The sequence below is a fragment of the Microtus ochrogaster genome, chromosome 19 (assembly GCF_000317375.1).
Source record: "Microtus ochrogaster isolate Prairie Vole_2 chromosome 19, MicOch1.0, whole genome shotgun sequence".
NCBI classification, from domain to species: domain Eukaryota; kingdom Metazoa; phylum Chordata; class Mammalia; order Rodentia; family Cricetidae; genus Microtus; species Microtus ochrogaster.
Window position 1 is genome coordinate 45871431 of NC_022021.1, and position 7086 is coordinate 45878516.

A 7086-nucleotide genomic window follows, 5' to 3' on the forward strand; every position below is an offset into this window, starting at 1 on the left:
TCCCCCCTTGAGCCTCCTTATTTGCCAAGTTCACAGAGATGCTGTGGTTCTCCATGTACCCTAAAAATAACTAGATGGGATGGGGGGCCAGACATCTCAGTAGAGGCTCTGTCTCATGGGAATTCTATTCATCCTTTAGGGCATACTCAGGGTTTTCATGGTTTCCACAGAGACTGACCACACTGAAACCGGACAATTCTGTTTCTGGAGATTTAAAACGACCGTTCGTCTCAGCTCCTGGCGGACTTCATAGGTTGTTTCGCTGGCTTCCTGATGATCTAAAGCGGCCTTTTGGGAAACAGTCCTCATCTTTACCCCATCTGTAAACAGGGCCCCTGGTGCTTGTCACTGTCTTCTTGCTAGGGCAGAGGAGGGAGAGGACATCATGAGGAGAGAGGTCAAGCCCCACCCCTCCAGCTACTGAACAAGCAGGAAACCCTGTCGTTGGAAAGCGCGACCCTCGAACCTGGATTTTATTTCCAGACGTAACAATTAACACCCGAGTTTTCAGTACCTGCCTAGTCAGCACCAGCGATTCCGTGAACTTCCTTGTCATTGAAATTCAAAAGAATGCCCTAAAAACATCGCTGTTTTCAGAATCAAAGATGGGAGAGCTCTAAGTGCTGCTTCCTGAAATTACGGAACCTGTAAAGCTTCTAATGCATGTGTGGTTTGATACACAGACTGTTCTCAGGCTCTCCGGGTGACAGCACACGGGCATCCCCTACCCCGTTCCAGCACGCTTTCCAGACATCACTACGGACAGGTCCCAGTCCTGGCTCTTCGTGTGCTGGGACTGCCTTCCACCAACCAGAACCTTTCAACCATAGTTCAACTCCCACCCACCCCCTACCTACTCCTCCCAAAGGGTAAGGCCTCCCATGGGGCATCACCAAAGCCTGGCACATTAAGTTGAGGTAGAACAAAGCCCCTGTCTGCTGCATCAAGGCTGAGCCTGGCATCCCACCATAGAGAATGGCTCCGAAAAAGTAGCTCATGCCCCAGGGCTAGATCCTGGTCCCACTGCCAGGGGACCCTAAAATAGACCAAGCCACACAACTGGTCACCCACTTGCAGAGGGCCTAGTTTGGCCCCATGTGGGATCCACAGCTAGAGTTCTGAGTTCCCACGAGCTTGGTTCAGCTGTCTCTGTAGATTCCCCATCATGATCTTGCCCACCCCCCTTGCTCATATAACCCCTCCTCTCTCTGGACTCCCGGAGCTCGGCCTGGTGCTTGGCTGTGGATCTCTGCATCTGGTTCCATCAGTTACTGGATGAAGGCTGTCTGATGACAGCTGGGGGTAGTCACCAATCTGATGACAGGGGAAGGCCAGTTCCTGCGCCCTCTCTACTATTGCTAGGAGTCTTAGCTGGGGTCATCCTTGTGGATTCTTGGACATTTCCCTAGCACCAGGTTTCTCCCTCACCCCGTAGTGGCTCCCTCTATCAAGATATCTCTTTCATTGCTCTCCTGCTCCTCTCCCCACAACCATCCTGTTCCTTTATATTCTCATCCTTCTCATCCCTTATGCCCTTCTCTCTACTGCCCCTCCCAGTTTACCCAGGAGGTCTCATCCAATCCCCCTCCCCAGGGCGATCCATGCGCCCCTCTTAGTGTCCCCCTGGGAGGAAATCTTCAGTTACGGTTCAGAAGACAAAATTAATTCCACCGTTGCCCCCAAATGTGAGCTTGCAGGCAGCTGTGTGCTGCACGCAGCCACAGGGTTATTCGTTTAAGCCTCCAGCTGTTGCACGAGTGGACCTCACTCCCATTTTACAGACAGATAATGAAGCCAGGAAGCTGCCCATCTGGCCCCAGGGCCTCTGTCTCCATAACCCATACCCTCCAGCGTCCCTTCACACACCCTCTGTGCTCCAGGGTGGTGAAAACACGGAGACAGCCGTGCTGGACTCGTGTGGCCTGGGGTCTCTCCTCCTCTACGGTGGGATGAAGGGAGTGACTCTTGGGCGCCAAGGTCATCACCACACAAGGTCATCACCACGTCTGGCGTCTGTGAGGAGAGGTCAGTCGTGGAGGATAGATGACGACTGTCCTCTGTGTCAGGGAGAGGCAAGAAAAGGGGGAAGAGAAAGGGTTCCAAGTTTTGGTCGTAAAGAGTCCTAGCCAAGAACAGCTTTCGGGAACTCTCTAGTGATAAAGGCGCCGGGCGATGGTGGCGCACGCCTTTAATCCCAGCACTCGGGAGGCAGAGGCAGGCGGATCTCTGTGAGTTCGAGACCAGCCTGGTCTACAGAGTTAGTGCCAGGACAGGCTCCAAAGCCACAGAGTAGTGATAAAGGCGAAGGTCGCAGGCCCTCCTGAAGCAGCTGGCAGTTCTCACATCGTGTCCTGAGTGAGTGCACAGTGGGGCGTTAAGTAGAAGCCAAGCTAACCCTCACTCAGCCCTGGGAGTTTAGCTTATCTTATGTGGAAGGTTCAGCCTTCAAGATCCAGTCAGCCAAGCCTTAAAGAGAAGTGCGTTAGAGCCCCAAGCAGGAGCTGCTGCATCACATGGGGCCCTGGCCCCGGGCACCTCTGGACTCTTGGGAGAATGCCCTGGACTTAGGATATCTGCAGGAAGGAGTAGGCACTTAGGCCCCACCCCAGTGAGGAAATTTCTCCTCGTTGCCAGGCAGCTCTAAGACCAGACCGACCATGAACATCTGCTAGCCCTCTTGAAAAACACAGCCAATTGCGTGTGCCAAAGGCAGAGGGCTTGGGTCCTTCTATCTTGGGTTAATCCCACTGGGAGTGCTCAGATTGAGTTTCACCTCCACTGAGACCCACCTGACAGTGATTCCCTTAGAAAACGCTGGGCTTCCTGATGCTCTGAAAGGACCAATGGCGCCACCTGGTGGGGACATGCAGAGCAGGCGGGAAGCAGCCTCAGCCGACACACTTAAAGAATGACTCTCTCTACAAACCCCGCCTGGGTGCAGTGGGGTGAGACAGGAACCTCCACGCACCAGCCATACTAATGAGTATTCAGGTGTCCGTGAAATTAATAACCCCAAGTAGTAGAAGACCAGGCCAGAAAGGTATTAAAAGGACAGAGAGTGGCAGGAAAGGACTCTTCCGCCTGTTTGTTAGGAGATGCTTTGGGAAACACCCCAGGTGGGAACTCTGGGGACACACAAGGCCACAGGTTCCAAACAAAGCTGAAATAAACTCCCAGGGTTTGCTCCCAAGGTGTCATAACTCTGCGTCCCTGCAAAGGGTAGTCAAGAAGTATGCATTCCACGAGAGCCACCCAGCAACTGGGCCTCTCTTTCAGTTTGTCCTTCTTCTCAGCATGGAGTCCTCGGTTTGGTTTTTTGAGACAGGGTTTCTCTGTGTAACATGTGGTTGTCCTGGAACTCACTTTGTAGGCCAGTCCGGCCTCTAATTCTGAGATCCGCCTGTCTCTGCCTCCCAAATGCTGGGATTACAGGCGTGCGTCACTGCCTCCTGCCTAGTTCCTGGAAATCTTACTAGGTGATTTTAAAGATTGGAGAGGCTTGAGGCCAAGGGAGGGTAGGGGTGGCTGCTGTTTCTTGAGAGAAAACAATGGTGAGTCTTCCAAACAGCACTGGCCAGAAAGATTTCCATCAGAGAAATGGAGCCTGCAAAGTAGGTACTTGTGGCTATACACCCTCGGGCACGTAGGGGCGCAGCGCTCGGCCTCGGGCACATAGGGGCACAGTGCACGGAGCCCTGGAGCGCTCGAGTCCAGCTCCGTACCACAGAGCTCCTCCATCATGAACTTTTCTTTGAGCTACCCGGTCTTCAAGTGTAGTTCTTGAGCTCCCTGTGGGTCCTCAGCTTATGACCATCTCTCCCGAAGCCTCCTTGTGATGGATGGGATAGGAGAGGTCATTTTTTACCCCTGCGGTCTCCTTCCAGCTCTCAAGACCTTGCAGTCATTTAAGGTTATGATGGGGAGACTCAGGGAGTGGTAGGGTGCTAAGTAGGGACTGGGAAAAGGCTTGTCTCCAACCTGCCCTGGAGCCACATCTGTTTCCTCCTATCCTGATTCTCACACCTCCTGTCACTCAGTGCAAAGCCCCGCCTACCTGTCAAGCTTGACTCAGCAAATACTCACAGGCCTTGGCTAGAGTGGAGATAGAGGAGGCAGGTAGAGGGATAGTACCCAAGGCAACCTTGCAGTATGATTCAACTGTTCTTGATGCCTGGGAGCAGGTGCTGATGGGGGATCCCTGGTAACAACTTGGATAGCAGCTATGACATAGTAATTCAGGGTTCCAAGCCATTTTAACACAGTGAATCTTGGGGCTAGGATGGTAAGTCCCTCGGTGTGCAGGAAGGTTAGACTCATTCTTTCCAGCCTCTTATTATTTCCTCACCGTGGTACCACCAGGACAGCAGCCCTCCCCAAAGACTCCTCAGAGCTGGCTGCACATCGGACAGATGGACCTTTGCGGCTGCAGCTTCCAGGGTGGTCCCTGCCGGAAGTAGCCAGCATGTTCTGAGACTGCGCATCTGCAGCCCCTTTGCTTTGTGGGGAGATTTGGAATTAGCGAACTGACTCCTCTCTGCAGTTAAATTGGCATGCGGTAGAGAAAGCTCTGACCCAGTTAGCCCCACCACAAGCAGTCAGCGAAACCGAGAGACACCGGGATGTTTCTGAGCTGTTCAGTAAGGTGAAGTTTCTTCAATTCCTGGAGCAACAGAAACTACTTGAGGAATTTCAAGTGGTTTTGCTATAGTCGCTAGGATGTAAGCATTCGCGCACCTTCTAAATAGTAAGACCTTTGCCTACACACACACACATACACACACACACACAGAGCCTAGCTGTGACTTCCTTCAAAGGAGCCCTGTGGCATAACCCAGATGCAGAACTATGGGAGGTGGTTGGAAGCTCACGCGATACTTCTTCAACCATTGCCTAGCAGGCCTGGCATTGAGCACAACAGCGTCCCAAGGACCTCCCTTCGGTCCCGTGTCCTGCCCCCGTCTTTCTGGGCTGTGACCTTGTCCACAGTCTGCCTCTGAATGCCTCTCACAGACCGTCAGAACAAAGCACAACTCCTGCTTCAAGCGGAGTAAGAGAGAGTTTATTCCAAGAGCGTGAATATGGATTCCCTAGAAGTTAATATGGTCCAGGAATGCGAGTTCAAATCTCCTCCAATGAATTGTTCAACCACGGAAGCGGCTGCATGAACCAAAGAAAGTCCTGAATCAGTGCATTTGAGGGGGAGAGAGGTCAGATGGCAAAGCCCTTGCTGTACAAGTGTGATGGCCTGAGTCCCAGAACCCAGCTCAGAAGGAAGGTGTGGGAGAGTGCACTGTGATGCTGTGCTGGGGACATGGCTACAGGCAGATCCCTGGACTCAATGACCTGCTCTACACACGCTAAGCCAGCGAGAGGACCTATGTCAAACACACATAGTAAGTAGGGTGGACGGTGCTCGAGGAATAACCCAGGGCTGGCCTCTGGCCTCTGTACACACAGGTACACAGAGACATCATTGCGCCCACCAGGTTCACCAGGTAGGGGAGTGGTCGTCGCAAAACGGCGTTTGCACCGTAGGTTTCAGACTGTCTGATGACACCCTTGGGGTCGGGGTTGGTGGCAGCTAGTGGCCTAGTCGTGCTTAGTGTTTGTGTTGTAGTCAGAAGAGCAGGTGCAGAAGCAGGCAATGAGGGACTTGTAGAGTCCAAACTTATTTAGATCAGCCTCTCAAACCCAGGCGTGGCTCTGCTGGGGACATTAGTTCATGGCGCCCCGCTCCCTACTTCCGACTCGTCGTGGCGTTTATGAACTGGGCACCATGCATCTCCCCAAGAAATCAGTGCCCATAACCAGATTTTATATGTGACATACGCCTGCCATATCTCAGATCAGAAAGCAGTTTCTGACACAGTGTGATTACTTTTGTAAGAAAAAAAAAATGAAGGAGAAAAGAATACGACCAGATCTACAGGAATTGGGAAGGAGAGCCACCGCAGCCTCTGCGTGAGACTGCAGCAATTGAACGTGTTTGGGCCCATCTCTCTTCCCTCAGGGAACACTTATTACTTCGATGCTATACCATATTCTGCCCCTCAGTACTGTAGACAGTTTCAGGGAGCTTAATATGAATTAAGGTGTTAAGAATTGATACTCACACAAAGAAAACGTATACAATTAATATGTACCAATGAAAAAGTTTTAAAAACACACAATGCTGGGGCGGGCACTACAGAGAGGTGGATCCTGGGGCTCCCTGGCTGTCCAGCCTACACTCGCCAAGTTCAGGCTAGAGAGGGGCCTTGTCTGAAAAACTGTGTTCTGCACCTGAGGTTGACCTCTGACCTTCACACACACACACACACACACACACACACACACACACACTTATTTTTCAAGTTGTGAGGCAGGAGATATTGTTCAAGAGTTACGAACACTGGCTGCTCTTCCAGAGGACCTGGGTTCCATTCCCACCACCCATAGGGCAGTTCACAAGGTACCTCTCGCTCTGAGGGATCTGACGCCCTCTTCTGGCCTCTCTGGGCACCAAGCACACAAGCGCTACACAGATGCATGCAGGAAAATACCCATAAACATAATTTTGGTTTTGTTTTGTAGTTTTCAGTGACTTTTTTTTTTTTGCCTTTATAATTCTTGAGGGGAGGGCACCAGGGCCAGGAATTTGCTTTGACTCCGAGTCTCCCCAGTTAGAAACTTCCAGAAGCCATGGACTCTGGGGACCCTATAATACCCCAAGTTTAGCTGTTTCTGCCCCGCTTCAGGGAAGCCTGTTTCCAGTCTCATAGACTGACAGCAATAAAAGAATCGGTGCTTTTATGTAATTCAGCTGTTACTTGCTGCAGCCCATTTCCACGCTCTTCCTGGACTAACCTCAGAAGCGGCCCCACAGCTCCCGGGCCCCATAGCCCCCGAATCCCACAGCCTCCTGAGTCCCACAGTTCCAAAGCCCCGCAGCACCCTGAGCCCCACAGCTCCCGAGTCCCACAATTCCAAAGCCCCGCAGCACCCTGAGCCCCACAGCCCCCGAGTCCCACAGTTCCAAAGCCCCGCAGCTCCCTGAGTCCCACAGCCCCCTGAGACTCACAGCCCCCGAGTCCCACAGTTCCAAAG

General features: G+C 52.3%; 1 protein-coding gene across 1 annotated transcript in view; it reads left to right on the top strand.

The window, feature by feature from the left end:
• The window catches only part of Dap (death associated protein), a 41493-nt gene that overhangs the window by 31656 nt on the left and 2751 nt on the right, over nt 1–7086 (top strand). The gene's annotated exons all lie outside the window — the stretch shown is intronic.